The sequence below is a fragment of the Cupressus sempervirens genome, chromosome 11 (assembly GCF_028749045.1).
Source record: "Cupressus sempervirens isolate cs-2001-9-10 chromosome 11, ASM2874904v1, whole genome shotgun sequence".
NCBI classification, from domain to species: Eukaryota; Viridiplantae; Streptophyta; class Pinopsida; order Cupressales; family Cupressaceae; genus Cupressus; species Cupressus sempervirens.
In genome coordinates, this window is record NC_143128.1 from 569,189,983 (window position 1) to 569,212,225 (window position 22,243).

Consider the following 22,243-nt stretch of genomic DNA (forward strand, 5'->3'; position numbering starts at 1 on the left):
AGTTTAGTTTTAATTGCTCCTTTGTATTCACTTTTCTATCAAAATAGTGCTACACAATAAAAGTACTGATGACACAATTTCTCTAGAGCTCTCTTGCATACAATAAAAGATGATTTTTACAATGAAGAGGGCACTCCTTATATAGGCAAAGGAGTTGAGAAAAAGATGGAGGAAAAATTGGGAGTAACTCAACCAACTTTGACCCAGTCCAACTAACAAGAGAAATTATTGGGTTACATGTCATTTCAAATGTAAATTGTATTACATGTAATACATCCTCTTTAATTACAAACATGAAATAAGAAGAAAGACAGAAGTGGATTAAAAGTGTTGATTTTGAATGAATCAATCTTGTAAATTGTTGGCAAAGGCTTTGTATTTGATGCAATCCCAGATGGTAACAAGATTGGGAGTTCCTGTATTTTGTGTTACTGCATTCATCTTGATAATCATGGTGTTGCTTCTTTGATAGCCTCTTACTCTTTTTGATAAATTGTCATTGTCATTTGAAATCTTGATGTGATCAAACTTTTTCTTGTTTGAGTTGTAATGAATTCTCCTTTGTAGATTGGCACATTATGGAGTCTCTGACACTTTGAAGACCTCGATAATATTCGAATATAAACTCAAAACAACTTTCCACCAACACTTTTAACTCTTTTTTTTTGAAGTAAAGTGCTTGATGCATTCCCACACAAACTTAGGTTCTCAGACAACCATTGGGAAAATGGAGACCAAATGAATTACCACTTCTTTAATTTAAAGAACATCTTCTTTTTAGGATGTCACCGATTTTGAAGAAATTTTGACATATCTCGAAAAGTGCGTTGCAACATAACGACAAAATAATCTTCCAATTAGATTAGATCCATGAAAAGCTTTGGATTTGAGTTACAATGACTAATCCATGAGAAGTGGGTATTCAAAGTATGGATTAGATACTTATGAAACACATGTGGTGGCTGGAAATGAACCAGAAAGCATATGCATTTGGGTGAAAAGAGCCAATATCAGACTTGGAAAGATGGATTGCATGTGGGCAATTATGGGTTTTTGTGGGTATGGCTGAGAATGCAAGTTAGGATGCATATGGATGTGTGCAAATGACAATTTTGGTGTTTTAAAAGGTGACCTTTACCAAAATCGGGTTCTCAAGATGCAATTGCATGTGTAAGTTCTTTACATGCAATCATGACTTGATGCAAACATGCAATGAGGTTCGAAGAATGAGATTACGTGTAAACGCATATGAAGGATGAGATTACATGTAAATATGGGTGGAGAATGGAATTACATATAAGTGGGAAAGAAGAATGAGATTACATGTAAGTGCAAATGGAGGGTGAGATTACATGTAATCGCATGTAGAAGTGTAATTGCATATGAAAGGAATGGATGCAATCTACCTTGGCATGTAATGGCGAATATGGAATGAAACAATGCACTTGCACGAAGAGGTGGAAGGTGGAGTGAAGTGAAACGTGCTCAAGTTCTTCGGAAAACACTTGCAATGTCTTCCAAAAGAAGAAAAACAAGAAAGCAAGCAAACAAGCAACGAAAACAAGCACAAAAGAAACACATACCTTTGGTTTTAGACTATAACATGTCAAGAATAAAGTTGCTTTCAAGTACAATTTGGAATTTGGAATTTGAGAAAATTCCAAACACTTAAAAATGTATATTTTCATCCTATTTAAAGAGAATTTGCACTTTAAATGGTATATATTTGGACAAATGTGCAATAACAAATCATAATATGTATGGAAATAGAAAGATAAGCATGAATTGATGAGCGAGTCTAAAAATGTCCACTTGGAGGTTATGAGCCAAAATAGCAAGATTTATAGATTTTGAAGACCAATTCTCTCTCAAATCCAGATTTTCAAACAACTTTTTGACTTCTTTCGTACTTGCATTCAACAAATCTTAACAAGCAATGAAGAGTTGAATTTGACATGAGAATGCCAAAAACGTGGTCTCCAAAGGCAATGACATGCATTAAAACTTAAAAGCAACCCCTCTTGATCCAAATGTATGGGCTGAACTGCCATTTTAAAAGTTTTTTATAACAAAAATGTGGTTTTTTTGTGCAAAAGTTTGGGCCGTTTTTGCAGAAACGTGGCAAAAAATGCATGTTTTTGAGTCATTTTTGACTTGTGAATGCAAAAATGACTTTCCCAAATGCATATACATAGATCCAAATGCAAAAATGTACATCAAAATGTAAAAAAGTGGATAATAACTCCAATTTTTTGGGCGCTTTTAGCAAACACGTGATTCATAAAAGGCATGAAATGAATTCTTTTTGCCATTTGAAGGCAAAAATAAGTTCTCCAATAGTATATATATGGATTAAAACCTCACAACAACTTATATTTGAGCCAAAAAGTGATCAAAACTGCCCCAAATTTGGACATTTTAAACAAAAACGTGGCTAAAATATATTAAAATATGAGTCATTTTTGTCATGGATCATGATCCCCAAATGCACATATATGCTTTAGAACTCAAAAATGCCCCTCGTGATGGATATCAAGCCACTATATGCGTAGATCTAAGCATTTTTTATGAAAAATGTGTTCTTGGAGGAGGAAAACATCAAGTTTTTTGCCCTTGAATCTTCAAAAACGGGTTTTTGGGATGCAAATGCATGTGTTATGAGCAAAACACACTTTAGAGATGTATACACATGTTTTAAAACATGTTTTGAGCTTCTTTTTACACAAACGCTCCTTTTGGGTGCATTGACATGTTTTAAAAATATGCATTTTGGTCAAATATGGGTTTCACAAGATGCATATGCATGTTTTTAAAGCCAAACACACATTTTTGGGTGCATTGATATGTTCTAAAAATATGCATTTTGGTAAAACACACTGTTTTGGTGCTTTTGCATATTTTTGCAATATGCATCTCACCTTTTAGGTGTGATTGCATGTTTTAGCAATATGCATTTGCATCTTTGTTATGCACTTGCATGCATTTTTATTCAAAATCTCACCTTTTAGATGCAATGGCATATTTTGAATTGAAGTGTGTTTGTAGACATGTTTTGCACAACTTAAGTGATTAATCAAGCACATGTCAATTTAATTTATGATGAAATATTAGTTAAATGGGTCATAAATAACATTTACACTATCATATTTAAAATATAATGTGCAAATAGCATTTTAAAAGTAATATTTACTAAAGGATTTGGTTTTAATTTTTTTAATTTAAATCAAACGACATAGTTAATATAGTCACTTAAGTAAAAAATGAAGAAGTAACTCAACTTAAAAATATAACATAAAGTGCACTATAGTTACTTTAAGTGAAAAATCAAAATGATAAAATAACTTAAAAACATAACATAAAGTGAACTTATGTTATATTTTTTCTAAAAGTGAATGTAAACTTAAAAATATAACATGACATTTTTAATTTGTGCAGTTGTACCTAAAAGGTCCACTTTTTAGGTACTAAATTGGTCATATCTTTTGATTTTCAACTCCGATTAATCCCTAACATAGATCAAATTGAAAGGAAAATCGAAAGCAATGACTTAAACAAAACCAAAGGACTAAAAGCCAAGAAACACACATTCAAAAACAAACAAAAAGGACTTTGAAGGCCTTAAAAATCAAGCATAGGCTTGACAAACAAAATAACAAAAAAGACTTGACAAAAACCTTTAGTATAAGGATTCATTATATCAATTGGTACTGATTGATTGATCAATACTAACTAATTAAATACCAAACTAAACTCAAGAGAAATGCGAAACTATGTTGAAATAGTTTTGTATTGGTTACCTGCATTTTGTGGTGACAAAATCCAAGACAATAGGATAATCAAGATTGCCAACTGATTCATCATCTGATTCATAATACTCATAAATATTAAAGATATTGAGTATAGGTGAAATATCCATATCATCAAGCAATCCAACTTCAAAAGCATTACCATTGTTAGATTTCTTCTATATCTTATAAGGCCTAAACTTTCTCATCTTCAACTTGTTATAAGTTCCAACAAGAAATCTTTTCTTCTTGAAATGAACCATCACTTCATCATGAACTTCAAAATCCATATTTCGCTTTCTTTTATTTGCTTTGTCATTGTACTTCTGACTACTATGCTCCAAGTTATATTCTGCCTTATCATGCAAAGCCCTCATAAAATTTGTATATCCTCCTACTTCAACACTTCTTCCTTCTTCCTGATCAAGCGTCCTCAATTCAATTGCTTTGCTAGGGTGTATGCCAGTAACAATTTCAAGAGGTGTCTTCTTAGTACTCTTGTTTATAGAATTATTATATGCAAAATCTGCTTATGCTAAAGTCTAATCCCAATTTCTAGGCTTATCTCCAACTAAACTTCTCATTAAATTACCCAAACTTCTCTTCACAACTTCAGCTCGTCCATTAGTCTGTGGATGAAATGTAGAACTAAATTTCAATTCAATATTCACATTCTTCCAGAGTGTTTTCCAGATATAACTTGTAAATTTAACATCTTTGTCAGAAACAATTGCTTTAGGCAATCCAAGCGAATCTTACAATCTACATCTATTGCATCTTGTTGTCTTGCATTTGGTCACCACAAAATGCAAGTAACAACACGAAAATTTTTCAAGCTAGTTTCACGTCTCTCTAAGTTAAATTTGATATTCAATTACTTAATGTTGATCGATCAATCAATTCCAATTTGTTTATCAAATTCTTTTACTGAAGGCTTTTGTCAAGTCCTTTTTGTTTTTCTATTTGTCAAGCCAATGTTTGACTTTTGATGCCTTCATCATCATTTTCTTTGCTTTTGACTTTGTATTTGTTGGCTTTTAGTCCTTTGGTTTTGCTCATTTCATGGCTTTCGGTTTTTCCTTCGATTTGGTCTAACCTAGAGCTCAATCAGAGTTGTCAGTCAAGAGATATGCCTGTTCTAGTGTCTCAAAAGTGGACTTTTTGGTGCAATAGCACGAATTAAAAATACTATGTTATATTTTAAATTTGACTTTCACTTTTTGAAAAATATAACTTAAATTCACTTTATGTTATGTTTTTAAGTTACTTTATCATTTAAATTTTCACTTAAAGTAACTATAGTGCACTTTATGTTATATTTTTAAGTTGAGTTATTTTTGGATTTTTCACTTAAGTGACTATATTAACTATATAGTTCAATTTAATTTTTAGCATTTAAATCAAATGCTCTAATAAATATTACTTTTTAAATGGTATTTACATGTTTTATATATATATATATATATAAACGACCGAAGCCTAGATTAATTATTGTTATTGATTATAATTAATTATTTTTTGTGTTAAGTGAATTCGAACTCAAGACCTTCCACGTGAGAGGCTCACAAGTTACCGTTGTGTTGTAGTCTCTTGCCTTTACATGTTATATTTTTAATATGATATGTAAATATAATTTATGTCTCACTTAAGTAATATTTTAATGAATTTAAATTGACATGTGCTTATTTAATCACTTAAAGTCATCAAAAGTGGACTTTTAACATGTCATTGCATATAATTTTCAATTTAAAAGTATTAATCTATCAAAAGTGGACCTTTTCCATGTCTTTGCATATTTAAGTCATCAAAAGTGGACATTTTATATGCCATTACATGTAAATTCCATCAAAAGTGAACCTTTTAACTTGAAAACATAAGTGGACCTTTTTTATGTCATTACATCAAAAGGTGAGTTTTTGTGCCATTGCTTTTAAAGGTGAGTTTTATGACTTAAAATGTGCTATTGCATCCAAAACATGAGATTTCACTTAAAATATGCAATCCATCCCAAAAGGTCCGATTTTGAGCATATGCATGTTTTGAAATTTGTAATGCCTCCTAAAAGGTCCGATTTTGGAAGAACACATGTAATGGGCCTCCAAGAACATGATTTTGGAGATTGTGAGATATTTACTTGATAGTTTTTCATAAGATTTTCTCCAATAGGGTTGTTTTTGTTTGGCAATGGATTTTCTAACATCAAAAATGGATTTAACTTGCTAAAAAAAAGTTTTTTCAAACTCCTTCCAAGTGCACGTTTTTGGAAAAATCTTCATATAAATCCATTTAGAGTGATTCAAATCACATTTTTGCAAGGAAAAGAGGCATTTTGGCATCTTTCATCATTTGCAATACATCTTGGCTCACGTTTTTGTACGTGGAAGCCAAAAATGAATTCATTTCATGTCTTTTATGAATCACGTTTTTGCTAAAAACGCTCAGAAAATTGGGCTTTTATACACTTTTTTGCATTTTGGAGCCACGTTTTTTGCATTTTGATCCACGTATATGCATTTGGGGAAGTTTCTTTTGCATTCACAAGTAAAAAATGATTCAAAAACATGTAGTTTTTGGCCACGTTTTTGCAAAACAGGCCCAGATATTTGCATAAAATAGTCATGTTTTTGTTCAAAAAACTCAGAAAATGGCATTTCAGCTCATACATTTGGATCAAGAGGGGTTTTTTTTGAGTTTTAATGTGTGCTATTGTCTTTGGAAACCACATTTTTGGCCTTCTCATGTCAAATTCGACCATTAAATGTCCATTACATGCAAGTAAGGAAAAAGTCAAAAAGTTGTTTGAAAATTTGGATTTGAGGAAGAATTAGTCTTCAAGTCTATAAAACTTTCTATTTTGACTTTTTAACCTCTAAGTAAGTGGACGTTTTCAAACTTGCTCATCAATTCATGCTTATCTTGCTATTTCCATGCATATTATGGCTTGTTATTGCACACTTGTCCATATATATGCCATGAAAAGTGCATTTTGCCTTTGAAAATGATGAAAACTCTCATTTTTACACTTTTGGAATTTCCCCAAATTCCAAATTCGAATTTGCATGTTGAAGTGGCTTGCTTGTTCACATGTTTGAGTCTTTTGCCAAAGGCATGTGTTTGTTTTGTCCTTGTTTTTGTGTTTTGTTTGTTTGCATTTTGGTTTTTCTCCATTTTGAAAGAAATTGCAAGTTCTTTCCCAAGAACTTGAGCACGTTTCACTTCACTCCACTTTTCATTTCATGCGAGAGCATCGTCACATTCCATTTCCATCTTTACATGCCACAACACTTTGCATCTCATTCGACAAATGCAATTATATGTTTTCCATCTCATTCACCATCCACATATGCATGTAATCCCATTTTCTGCTTCCATTTTCACTCATCTCACTTTCCGCATTTACTTGCACGACATGATTACACTAAAAGCCTTACATGTGGTTACATCCAAAAGGTCTGATTTTGATTAAAAGTTACTTTTTGAAAAGTCAAAAAGATGTCATTTTCATCTTCCATGTACTTGGACTTCACCTTTTCACAAAGACGACTATAAAGTTCATTCCTCCTCAAGTTACATTTCATTTTCATCTTTCAATATGCACTCATGCCTCCAGGAACAAATACATGTTTTTGCATCTTTCCATGCTTTTCATCTCCTGTTACATGTTGCACTTACATGTAGCCATTTCCATGTAATAACGTTTTGAAAACCTTAAGTCACATTTGAAAATCAGCAATCTCCATTTGCACGCATTCCCATGAGCCCAACACTTTATTTCGAAAAAAAAGAGAGTTAAAGCTGCTAATGGAAAGTTATTCAGAGTTTACATGCGGACATCATGAAGAAGGCTTTTAAGTGTCAGAGAATCTAGAATGTGTTAATCTACAAAGGAGAATTCACAACAATTTGAGTGAGAAAAGCTTGATCACATTAAATTTTCAAATGACAACAGACAATTCAGCAAAGAGAGTCAAGCTATCAAAAGACGTAACACCGTGATTATCAAGGTGAATGCAATGGCACAAAATATAAGAACTCGCAATCTTGTTATTATCGGGGATAGCATCGCCAAGTGCAAGGCCCTTCAGAACAATCCTTAGGATTGTTTCCTTCTTTTCCTTCTTCTTATTTCATGCTTGTAATTGAAGAGGATACATTGCATGAAAATGTGTAATTACATGTAATGTGAGTTACATGTGTATGTAAAAGATGTAATGCAAGTTACATGTAACCCTATATTTTTACTTTTAGTTAGACGAGGTCAAAGTTGGTTGAGTTGCTCCCACTTTTTTCTCCACCTTTTTTCTCGACTCTTGTGCCTATATAAAGGAGTTCCCCGTCATTGTAAAAATCATCTTTTTTTGTATGCAAGAGAGCTTTGCCACATTTGTGCTAGCATAACTTTGATTGTGTAGTATGAATTTTGGAGAAAAATGAATAAAAGAAGCAATTGAATTCAAAGCTTTGTCTGGAAGCAATTGTGATAGAGCAAATTAGAAGTTTTGACTATAATTTGTGCCTATTGTCTTTGATTTATGTTATTATTGTGTGTTCAATAATAGAGCATAGTGATTTAAGAAGCAATCGGAGCCGAAGCTTTAACTAGGGGCAGTTGTGGAAATAAATAGCTAGAAGTTTTGTCTATAGCTTATACTTCTTTCTTAATTCGTAAAATAGTTAAGTTATTTTTAGTTTTAGGAGTCTTTGTGCACTAATTGTAAAGTTTTTCCATATAGAAGTATGACCGGACTTAGAGCCAAACTGGTATATTTTCAGCTAGCCTTTGAGTTAGTGAAGGTTTATTGATATCACTATTTCCAGCTCTTGATAGAAATGTAGTTAGGGATTCACCTTGCCCATTACTTGCTTTACAAGTAAGTGGATTCTTTCTTGAAAGATAAGAAGAAAGGATATTGGTAACACCCTTTTTATAAAATTTCTTGACTTCTTGCTTACCTTAGTTGATTCAAGGAACGGTGAGAAGGGAGAGCCTTCCCTTTAAGATAGGAGAGACTCTGTCTCACACACTGAGGCTGGTCATCCTATTTTGCAACTAGACTTTTACCCAAAATTGTCCATTGCAAAATATCCACCCAACACATTTGATGTCTTTCTACATGGTATAAAATGATTCCTTTTAGAAAATCAATCAACTACAACAAAGATAGTCATTACCCTTTTGAGTTCTAGGTAATCCAATAACAAAATCCATATTGATGTCTTCCCAAGGTTTACAAAGGAAAGGCAAAGGTTTATACAATGCAACATTCGGACTTGTTCCTTTTGCAACTCAACAAATTCTGCATCTTCTCACACATTTCTAAAAATCTTTATACATTTGTGCCAAAAGTATCTTTCAGAGATTGAACTTATTGTCTTGTCAATTCCAAAATGTTCTACAAGTCCTTCACTGTGCTTCTCCTTTATGAAGTTATCCCTCATTGATCCTTTAGGTATACACAACTAAATCCCTTTGAACAACATGTCTTCTTGAATGAAATTGTCAACCCACTAATTCTGATTACCTATTAAAAGTGTCGTACAAGCTTCCCAAGGTTTTGCAAAATCAAGATCAGTTTTCTACAAGTTCTTCAAATCATCAAAATGAAGTAGCTCAACCTTCATCTCTGTTAGCAAGTTTCTTCTTTTACTCAATGCATGTACAACTCAGTTGGATTGTCAACTCCTATGTTTCAACACAAATGTATAATCTTGCAAGTACCCAACCCATTTCATGTGTCTTTGATTCAACTTATTCTAACTACCCAAGTATTGCAATGCTTTATGATCAACATACAACAAAGATTCTTTAGGCATCAAGTCATGTCTTTGTTTCTTCAAGGCCTGAACAATAGCATAAAATTCTTGGTCATAAACTGAATATTTCTTCTTAGCATAAAACTGCTTCTCTGAAAGATTCTCAATTCTGGTGATCGTAGAAATTACTATTTGTTTCAAAATCTAAATCTATGACTAGCATTTGTTACCACTGAATGATCTTAGCTGAATTCTTTTTTCTTTTTTTCTTTTCTTTTTTTTTGTTCAGTTTTTTTGAGTTTTTCAGAAATAAAATAATTGCATAACAAATAGGAAATAAATAGCACTTAAGAAATGTAAACATATGTTGCAAATTTTATCATTTTTGAATTCTGAAATAGTACATACCCGAACCAACCAGCAACCTGATATATTAACTTCAAAGAGATCACTGCCAATATACAATATTGTCGTAAACAAGGATCAACACCAGCTACAGGGAGATGCTTTGAGAATGATTCATCCCCAAAGAAATAGCTGCAATGAACTGTCCAATGCCAAAGGGAAGCTATGGCATCCAGTAATGAAGAAAAGACCTTCTCCAACCCCTATGTGAGCTGCTGCAATGAAATGTCTGTTGCCAAAAGCTGGCCGCCCAGCTGCAAGTGCCCTACTACACTCAAATGATAATGCCAAGGTAAATCGACCACCTCCTTTGTCAATTTGAATGCAATGAAATACAACTCCAATCACCAGGACTTGTTGAGGTTTGCGTCCCAACAGTCTAGAGTTGAGGGTTTTGTCCCAAGCCACAAAACTAGTCTTCTAGAGCAATTTCACGAGTCATAAGATTCAAAATGCCAAAAGATAATGAACAATTAGATCTTTATCTCCTTATAAGTCCTCCCAAGTGCAAATCGAACCCTAAATGAGAAATACACTGTGCACTTTATAATAAAATAACATTTTTCCAAACAAAGGCGTCCAGGCTATAGAGAAACATTATTTTATTAAAATGTTATAACTTATACATCAAAGTGCTAAAAGTCTTCGGATAGTAAAAATAGTTTATAATAATTCAAGACCTTTCCAACGAGTTATAACACAAGGGCACATCTGACCAAACGAAGCCATATTCCCCTTATTACTCTGAAATGGCTATATAAATAGCCTTATAAATAACTTAAATACTAACTTAGGAAATATTTAAATATATTAAAATATTCCCCATTTTGCCTCTGAAAGCCCAAACCAACCAAATAAACGTGAAACTAACCATGTCACCTATCTGTGACTGATACTAGATGAGATGGGTCAACTGACAGTCCCTTCCCTATAGTCTAGGGATGCAAATAGAAACTAGGCAACACACCCTATCATACTAAAATTGAAACCATGGAATGGTCCTGTGGAACCTCACATCTGGAAACTGCCACATCCTCCTAAAATGTAGGGATACCCCCTAAAACAAGGAATTGTACCCAACTAGCTCCAAACTGCCTGTAAAATCAAGCCCGATCACTAAAAATCCTATATGAGTCACTACCCAGTATCCACAATTGCTAGCCTACGAGGCCCCCATGATAGGCTAACTCACATAACTCTACTTGTCAAACTAAAGAGAGGACATGACATTCTCACTATAAAAAGCAACAGGTTCATGTTCTTGGCTGGAAACAACTCCAATTGTGTTTCCACTAGCATCCCAGTCAACTTAAAAAGCTTCAATAAAATTAGATGAAGTTAACATAGGAAACCCTGCAACTTTTTATTTCATTGTCTCAAAGCTCTTATCTGCTCCATGTGTCCAGTTAAATTCTTTTTTATGACCTCTCATTGTCTTTGTTATCACATTGCAAATTGAACTAAAGTTTTTGATGAACTTTTTGTACAAACTAGCAAATCCATGAAAAGATCTAACTTCAACATTCTGAGGTGTAGGCTAATCCAAAATAACCTTTATCTTCCTAGGATCCATTTTCAAACCATCAGTAAAAATAACAAAATGTAGATACACAATCTCTTCCTCAAAGCTAGATCAACAAAAGATAATGCATCATAGTCATAAAGAGCTTTGAAAAGAGACATACCAATGCACACATGCCTTTTGCTGCCCCGACACAATTACGCAGATACCCCTCAATCCACTTATTAACTATCTCCATCTACCCCGTTTGAGGGTGGTAGTTGGTATTGGGTGTCAACTTTGTGCCTGCGTGCCTAAAAAGATCTTTCCAAAAGGAACTCAAGAATCTGCTCTCCTTGTCACTCACTATGGTCTTAGGGTGACTATGGAGTTTGAACAACTCCCTGAAAAATAGCTCAGCTACTCAGGTTGCTATGAAATCAATTGCAATTGGAAAAAAGTAGGCATATTTAGTCAACCTATCCACCACAACGTAAATACAATCCTTCCCCTGCACTCGAGGAAGATCTGTAATGAAGTCCATAGAGAGTCCTGTCCACTTCTATTCTGGTATAGGCAAGGACTGCAATAAACCAACCAAGAAAGTATGCTCTGTCTTGTTTTGCTGACAATTCATGCATTCACGAAAATGGCGTAAGACATCATCCTTGAGACTTGTTCAAGAGAATCTCTCCTATACATCTCTATAGATCTTACCATAACCGGGGTGCCCTACAGTAGGATTATCATGAAGGCATGCAAAATCTGTCCCTTTAACTGTAATTTAGGAACAAGGTAGACCCTGTTTTTGTAGTAGATGATATTATCAATCACCCTGTATTTATTATCCTGTACGAATCCATCCATGATCTCACAAGCATGCTGATTTTTGGAATACTCAGCTAAAAGTTGAGCCTTCCAATTTGCTGAAATCTCACTCAATGAACATAGAGCAGCAAGTGAAGGTTTCCTAGAAAGTGCATCAACAACAGTATTCTTATTCCCCTTAATAAATTCAATGTCAAAATCATAGGATTGAATCTTGCTTACCCACTTTTGTTGATGATCATTGAACTCTTTTTTATCAAGGAATATTTTTGAGTATTGTGGTCAGTTCTTATGACAAATTTGTTGCCAACAAGATATTGTTTGAATTTGATAAATGCATGCATAATAGCCAACATTTCCTTATCATAAGTAGAATACAACCTCTCATTATCACGCAACTTCCTACTCTCATAGGCAATGGGACATCTATTCTACATCAAAACATTCTCTTTACCCTCACTTGAAGCATCACACTCAAGTACAAAAGGCTGTGAGAAATCAGGGACTGCTAAATTCGGACATGTTCTCATAACGTCTTTGAGTCTATCAAGGACTCCATATGCCTGCTTTGTCCATTCGAAGGCTCCCTTCTTCATGAGATTTGTCAAGGGAGCTGCTAAATAAGAGAATCCCCTCATGAACCTCCATTAATATGCACATAAACCAAGGAATCCACGTAATGATCTTGGGATAGGGCCAATCCTGAATTGCCTAGATATTCTCCTCACACACCTTCACTCCATTAGTACTAATTACATGACCCAAATATAAAATCTCACCGAGTCCAAACTCACATTTGGATAGCTTAGCAAATAGAGATTGATTCTTCATGATGCTAAGTACCTCCTCTAGGTGTCTAAGATGATCTCCCCAAGTACAACTATAAATCAAGATCATTGAAAAACACTAGAACCAATTTCCTCAACTGCTTGTTTAAGATATAGTTCATACAGGACTGGAAAGTAGCCAATGCATTTGCGAGACAAAAAGGCATCACCAAGAACTCATAATGCCCACAGTGACAACGGAATGTAGACTTATGTACATCCTCATCCCACACACGTATCTGATGATAGTCTAAATGAAGATCAATCTTATAGAAGTAGATAGCTCCATGAAGCTCATCCAATAACTCAATGCGTAGAATGGGATATCTATTTTTTATCGTCTTCTTGTTCAAGGCCTTGTAATCTATACAAATCCGTAGAGTCCATCCTTCTTCTTAACCAGTAACAAAGAAGAAGCAATAGGACTAGAGCTAGGGTGAATGAACCCCATGTCTAACAACTCATGAATGGTCTTCTTAATCTCATTCTTGTATGCTCTAGGATGACGATATAGAGTGGTGCTTACTAGCTTAGCTCCATCCTCCATCTCTATCCCATGCATAAATCCTTTATCAGGAGGTACACCCGGGGGTATATCACCAAACACCCGACCATGTCGATCCATCACTGACTGTATATCAACATGAAATGCCCTGCCATCCTAAGGTGTAGGTGTCTTGGACTTCACATAATAATGTGTAGCCCAAATCATGTCATCATGTCTAATGATAGCCTCCACCCTGCAAGAAGACACCTCCCTAGGTTCATCATCTAATGCTGCCCTCGAGATAGTCTTCTTCCCTCCAGAAAGGAACTCTAACTACATACGACGGTGGTCAATAGTGTACCATCCAATACCCTATAACCACTACATGCCCAAAACCACATCATAATCCTTCAGTGGGAGTACATAGAAATCATTTGTCAAGGTACAATCCCCCACGTGAATGCTAAGCTGAGGAATCCTCCTAGTACAGCCCAATACTGTGCCATCTACAACCTTCACCTCAAAACCAACAAAGACCTCATACTACAACCCGTGCCTATCCACTAATTTCTGATCAATAAAATTGTGTGTGGCGCTTGTCTCTACCAAGCTCATAACCTATTGGCCCTAAAGTTTTTCTTTCAAACAAAAGGCTTGAAATCTAGGATAACTTGATAGAGTAGCCATAGTAACCTTAACTGATGCCAAGGGCTTAGAAGTGTCCAACTCCAACTATGAATGCTCTTGCTCAATCTCCTCCAGACTATCTTCATTATCAATGGCTGGAATCTCCTCATCTCCCATCTTGGATGTCACCTAAATCAAATGAACTTTACCTTTACCAAGGCAACGGTGTCCGGGCTCCCATGGCTCCTTAGAGGGGAAGCATAGCTTCCTCCTCAAATCATTCCTCGTCTCTTGGTCTATCCTAGGAGGTCTAGCCGATGGTCCACCTCTATTATGTGAGGTATTGGCCTTCTGTGGAGGTTGTGAGTCCTTGAATGGCTTCTTATTTGTCTGATAAGAAGTAGGGTTGGTGTCCAAGCTCAATGTCACATCAAGGGCATCCTTGAGAGTGTCCGGCTTGAAAGCACGTACCAATCCCTTAAGCCTATCCTACAATCTCTTAATAAATAACATCACACTCTACCTCTGAGGCATATTAGGTACCATAACTACAATACATTGGAACTCATTAACACATGCCTCCGTGTGTCTAGTCTAGCTAAGATGCGCTAACTTCCTATAGTAGAGTTTTGTATCCTTACGGTCAAATCGGGTAATGAGATGCTCAGTGAACTCTCAATAGGAGTGAACCATAGCATGATCCTAGGTGATCAATCCATAGTGCCACCAGTTACAGTAAATCTTGTCTAAATGCAAGATTGCAAACTGAATAGCATCACAATCAGGCAAGGGCCTCAAAGATAGATATATATCTAGCTTCTGCACCCAAGCTCATGCACTTGTACCACTAGTACCGTCATATGTAGCCAATATGATCTTCCTAGTAGCTCTACTAAAGCCATTGTTTTGTTGTGGCCTATGGCCCCTGTCTCCTTTGAACCTGGCAGCATCTCTCTGCTGTACACAATACTGGGGAAGAGGAAAAATGTCCCTAACCTTGGAGGTAGGGCTATCCACATTTGTGCCTACCATAATTGAATCCTAGAATCTCATCTTGGGTGGCTCTACCTGTGTCGACTGCTCACTTGGTACAAACCGCAAAAGTAGGGGTCTATCCTTAACTGGTCTACGAGGGCGTGCCTGTCTATTGGAATGAAGGGTGCTCCCAATTGATGTTTGGTATCTATGACTATGCTGACTTCCTATAACTAAAACTGATCTGCTCCACCCCTGTCTCTCATGCTTGCCTCCCTGTCTATCCAACTCCATCCGTTCCAAGGTACCCTGTAACCTTTCCAAGGTCTGAACTATTATGGGTTGTGTAGTGATGAGAGTTTGCATCATCTCCCTTTCTTCCTCCTCTGTTTGATTCAATCTGGCACCTCTCTATTCATCTACCATAATAGTTTCTTATTCAATAGCAAACCCTTTCTCGAGTTGAGCTCTCCTGGGTGAGTAAAATTTGTTTATCTCAGCTCTACAGATGCATAGAAGTGTCAATAAAATTCATAGGCTGGCAAGATCAAGGCTTTGATACTACTGAAAGATTCCCAATTCCGGTGATCGTAGAAATTACCATTTGTTTCAAAATCTAAATCTATGATTAGCGTTTGTTACCATTGAATGATCTAATCTGAATTTATATTTCTTTTTTTTAGTATTTTTAGGGTTTTTCGGAAATAAAATAATTGCATAACAAATAGGAAATGAATAGCACTAAAGAAATGTAAACTTATCCTGCAAACTTTATCATTACTAAATTTTGAAATAGTATATACTCGGACCAACTGGCAACCTGATATATTAACTTCAAAGAGATCACTACCAATATACAATATTGTCTTAAACAAGGATCAAAACCAGCGACAGGGTATGCTTTGAGAATGATTCAACCCTAAAGAAATTGCTGCAATGAACCGTCCAATGCCAAAGGGAAGCTATGATATCCAGTAATGAAGAAAATACCTTCTCCAACCCCTATGTCAGTTGTTGTAATGAAATGTCTATTGCCAAAAGCTAGCTGCCCAGCTGCAAGTACCCTACTCCACTCAAACGATAATGCCAAGGTAAATCGACCACCTCCTCTATCAATTTGAATGCCATGAAATACAACTCCAATCACCAAGACCTCTTGAGGTTTGCGTCCCAATAGTCCAGACTTGAGGGTTTTGTCCCAAGCCACAAAATCACCCTTCCAGAGCAATTTCACAATTCATAAGTTTCAAAATGCCAAAAGTTAATGAACAATTAGGTTTTCATCTCCTTATAACTCCTCCCAAGTGCAAATTGAACCCTAATTGAGAAATACACTTTGCACTTTATAATAAAATAAAATTTTCCCAAATAAAGGTGTCCAAGCTATAGGAAAAACATTACTTTATTAAAATGTCATAACTCAAAGTGCCAAAAAGTCTCCAAATAGTGAAAATAGTTTATAATAATTCAAGACTTTTGCAATGAGCTATAACACAAGGGCACATCTAGCCAAACGAAGCCATGTTCCCTATGCTCCATCGAGTTTTTGGGATGGGGACATTTCGGGGGACAAGGACGTGTTTCCGGTACAGGTATGTTCGAAGCCAAAATTTAGGAGACGGGACCTCAGAGGACGGCAATTAAAAATATAGAGGATTTTTCTATATATAGAGACAAAATTCAAATATACATATCATAACATTGATAAACCATTCACCATAGACATTTCAGAAGATCAATACATGGAATATTATCAAATGGCAAATACTAAGTACTTCCATTATAGCAATATCACATACATATATAACAAAAATCAAAATGCCTAAAGGCTCCAAGTATCATGCTGAAATCATAATGAAATAAAGAGAAGTGAAACTAAAATAGTTAGTAAATACTAAACGCAATCTTTCCTCACTGCTGCTACTACACTTATGTTTTTTTTCTTGCTTGTAGCAAGTATATCAAATCTAAAAATGATTAGAAGAGTTAGTGTTTTAATAGACCAAACATGGGTTGCATATTTTTATTATGTCTTCAAGATGACTAGGGGCTGCTTGGACAACAAAAATTAGGAAAAAATGATTTTTGGGGGATGTTTTTCCTTTACTAGATTGTCTTGAAAAAAGAGGACGGCTAGCAGTTTCGGGGATAGAGAGGGGACGGAAAAACCATCCCCAGTACTACTGGTCGTCCCCAAGTTTTTTGTTAAAAAAAAGGTTGTTTCGGGGATGTTTCCAAATTTGCGAAAAAGGGGATGAGCCAAGGGATGACCAAAATCCGTCCCCGCATCCCCGTTTTGTCCCCAGTACGGGTACAACCTCAAAACCATAGGGGACATGTCCCCAAAGAACACAACATATTCCCATTATTACTCCGAAATGGCTATATAAATAGCCTTTTATAAATTATTTAAATGCTAACTTAGGAAATATTTAAATATATTAAAATATTCCCTGTTTTGCCTCTAAAAGGCCAAGCCAACCAAATAAAAGTGAAACTGACCATGTCACTTGGCTATGACCGATATCCGACGAGATGGGTCAACTGGCAGTCCCTTCCCTATAATCTAGGGATGCACCTAGAAACTAGGGAACACACCCTATCATTTTGAAATTGAAACCATGGAATGGTCCCGTGGAACCTCACATCTGGAAACTACCACATACTCCTAAAATGTAGGGATACCCCCTTAAATCAAGGAACTGCATCCAATTAGCTCCCATTTGCCTGTAAAGTCAAGTCCAGTCACTGAATATCCTGTATGAGTCTCTATCCCCAACTGCTAGCCTACGAGACACCCATGATAGCCTAACTCACATAACTCTGCTAGTTAGACTAAAGAGGGGACATGACCTTCTCAATGTAAAAAGCAACAGGTTTATGTTCTTGACTCAAAACAACTCCAATTGCATTTCCACCAGCATTACAATCAACTTAAAAAACTTCAATAAAGTCAAACAAAGCTAACATAGGAAACTCTGCAACCTTTTGTTTCATTGTCTGAAAGCTCTTATCTGCTCCATGTGTCCATTTAAATTCCTTTTTATCACCTCTCATTGTCTTCGTTATCATATTGTAGACTGAACTAAAGTTTCTGATGATGAAGTTTTTGTACAAACTAGCAAATCCATGAAAAGATCCAACTTCAACATTCTCAATAGGCTAATCCAAAATAACATTTATCTTCTTAGGATCCATTTTCAAACTATCAACAGAAATAACAAAACCCGAATAGACAATCTCTTCCTTAATAAAAGAATATTTCTTCAAATAAATTAGCTACTCTTCCTTCAACCTCTGTAACACTCGTTTTTGTAACACTTGTCTTATATGCATCAAATGATCTTTAGTCTTATTGAATATCAAAATATCATCAAGGTAAACAATTCTAAACTTACCCTAGAATTTCTTCAAATTCTCATTCATCAACCTCATAAAGAACTGGGTGCATTGATCAGACCAAAAGGCATAATTAATCACTCATGCAAACCTTTGTTTGTTTTAAAAGCAGTCTTCCATTCATCTCCTTCTTTGATTTTTATATGATGATATCTACTATTCAAGTCAATCTTTGTGAAATACTTCGCTCCACTCAAACAATTCATAATGTCATCCATCCTAGGAAATGGAAATTTATACTCTACTGTTATTTTGTTTATAGCTTTGGAATCAATGCACATTCTCCATTCTCCATTCTTCTTAGGTGCCAATATTGCAGGTATTGCATAGGGATTCAAACTCTCTCTGATCAAATATTTTTGCAACAATTCTTGAATTTGTCTAGTCAATTCTTCATTCGTTGTAGGTGTTAATCTATGCGGTGCTTTATTCAGCAAACTAGCTCCAAGAATAAGATCCATACAATTATCTATACTCCTAACCAGTGTTAATCCATTAGGCACATTATCTGAAGTAATATCTTGAAATTTTGACAACAAAGATTCAAGCTCAGGTGCATGTTCATTCTCATCTTTCTTTTTTGTCTTTCTAGGAATCAAAGAAAACATACATTCTCCTTCTTCAAATCTCTGATTAACTAACTTCCTTTAATTAATAAAACTCTAATAGTAGTACAATGATCATCCTCAGGTTTCTGAATCAAGGTAACAAAACTTGTCTCTTTTCATTAGCCCAAATAGTATATTGATTCAATCTATCATTACGCAAAGCTTGCCTATCTTACTGCCAAGGTCTACTTAACAAGTTGTGACAACAATTCATAGGCATAATATTATCCAAGACTTAATCACCTATATGTTCCAATCTTGAATTTCACTAAGGGATTTTTCACTTAGTAACAATTTATGTTCATCCTTGATCCAAGCAATGTGATAAGGCTTAGGGTGATTCAATCTCTGTAACTATAACTTTGTAACCAATTCTTTAGATGCCAAATTATCTGAACTTCTACTATCAATAATTACCTTGCGACATTTACCTGCAATCTTACATCCGGTCTTGAGAAGGCTTTTCCTCAAAACAAGATCTTTATCCATCTCTTCATTCAACAAAGTTCTCCTAACAATTAGATTCTCTCTTTCTTTAGGTCCATTAGGTGAATTAGATGTATCTTCCCAAATTCAAGCAATTTTGCTACTGCTACCTATCTTCTTGTTACAATTAGGACATTCAAAAGCTTTATGACCTTGTCCACCCTAAAAGCAAGTACCCCTAAACCAAGATCTGACTTCCCTCTTATTGTTATTATTGTTCCTAGAGTAACTAGTGTAATTATCTCTAGAAAAATTACTTTTACCTCTGTATGAACTTTTATCTTTCCACTCTGATTTACATTTGTCAAGACTTGCATTGCCCGATTGAGATCTGCTACTTTCACCATTAGATCTACCTCTACTCCTCTGCAATCTACTCCCTCTCCCTCTCTGTCTTTGTTCATGTCTTTTTGCTAAATTTCCTCAGCTTTCAAGGTGAACTGATATGCTTCTTCCAAACTATTTATCTGTACCAAACTAATCTCATCTTGTTCAAAAGTCCCTGAACCATTCAGGTGCCTCAAAATCTTTTCCACTTCATCATCAGCATGTCTAGATCCAATATCTAACTGGTAAAACTCTCCAGTGTACTCTTTGACAGCCATATCCTTTTGCTTCAAATTTTGTATTTTATTCAACAAACTAACTTGATAATCACTAGGAAGAAATTTACCTTTCAGCTTACCAAACATCTTATCCCGAGTCTTAATCTTTTCTTTTCCTCTTCTTTCTCTATCAGTTTGCAAATGTTCCCACCAAAGAGATGTCCTCTCAATTTGGTAGCTTCTATATTCACCTTCTTATCCGCTGATGTACTCTCATATTGAAAATATTTTCCCATCTCAGGGATCCAATCCAACAATTCATCAGTATCTAGCTTACCATGATAATAAAAAAGATTGAGGTGTGGTCTAGCTTTCACTCTTCTCAAAGCTCTCAAGAATCTTTCATCACCTTGTTCCAAGTTAGGGACTTGTTCTGCTACATCTTTGGCTTCATCTTCACTAAAATCTTCAATAGGTCTACCTCTACTTTGGGCTGTCTCAATAGCTTGAAGTCTAGCTGCAATTTGCCTTAACATTTCCATAATAGAAGGATCTGCATTTCGTCTTCCATGAACCATCTTGAATTGTAACCCTAAGCAAGTTATAGGTCAGAAAAGAAGTCTGCCACCCTACAACTAATCCAAATCAGGGTTGCACATGATTCCAAGATTCCATGATGAGAGAACCTCACTCTGATACCACCTAATGCAAGGCTCGTATGGAAATTTTTAGGGAAGTGCTCCAAACCAAGCTGCTAGAGTAAACACACAGAAGCCCAACACAACAAATATAGGAAACAACAACAATTAGCCTTTCAAGTCTGAGGCAAGTCCAAATCTTGTAACTATGGTTCAATATTGTCCTATAATCATTTTGGGGGATGTTTGCCTATTTTGTTAGAATGGTTTAGCATTATAATTGTTTACATTTAAGATTCAAAACTTGGTTATCTGCATTGTTCCAATGTTGATTATCTAAGTTTTTGAAGGAGGTGATGGACACTTTTCGTGCTTTTTGTAAGACTTGTTATGTAAGGCCCATGTGTGGAAGCTGTAATGATTGGTGAATCTTAATAAATTTGTAAATTCTAGTAGAACATCAAATGATTAATATACCTCCATTCTTAAAGGAACATCCAATTTCATACTTTCAAACGTTAGGATGGTCATTTTCAGGTCACAGGAATATATGCTTTAGTTTTCAGTTATTGTTTTAGCTATGTTTGGACCTGTATCGGAACTTAAGAATGCCTTTTGATTATTCTTGGCTGATGTAACTTTTCTTATGGTGAGCTGGTAGATGTAAGCAAAGTTATAGAAATTGTTTCTTGGTGAACAGATCTACTTGTTTTATTAAAAAATAAAACCACATCATAATTAAAAGAATCTTGTAATACTTGGGTAATTGTCTTGAACCATTGTGCCTAGCTTGTTTGTGTTCTTTATGTTTCTCTTTGATGCGGGACTCACCTAAATGAAGTTCTTATGATACTTGGAGATTATTTAAACTTCAATTTTTTTCGTATAAAATGAAAGCTTTATTCCTTGTCTTGTGGGGGATGTTCTTGTTGTAGTTAAGTATAAAAGTGGCATATTTCATGTACTCTATGGGTGCTACAATTAAGTGTAATGAAGAACATGTAGGCATCTCCAATTTTGATTAATCAAGTTTCTAATCCTGTATTTTTTAGGAGTTTGTTTCATTGTTCTATTTCCATTGTACTAGTTTCCTTTGTTGATTTGACAAGGATCGCTGCAAATTTAATAGCACTGCCTTCTTGGTATATGTTTTTCAAATGCATCAATCTCTTGAAATCTGTATGAGGAATAAACCGAGAAGAGACATGTCCCTTCATGGGACATGTCTAGTCATTAAAATAATTAATACAATGGCAAACTTAATTACATACGTACATACATACATACATACATATATATGAATCATTGTAATTATATTAATTTCTCTTTGATCTCTCAGGTTTATCCTACTAAAGCTACCAAAACATCAACATCCTTT

The 22,243-nt window shown here is 35.1% G+C and overlaps 1 protein-coding gene across 1 annotated transcript in view; it reads left to right on the top strand.

The window, feature by feature from the left end:
• Positions 1–22,243, top strand: part of LOC149530903 (uncharacterized) — a 266,245-nt gene that overhangs the window by 217,491 nt on the left and 26,511 nt on the right. The window lies entirely within an intron of this gene.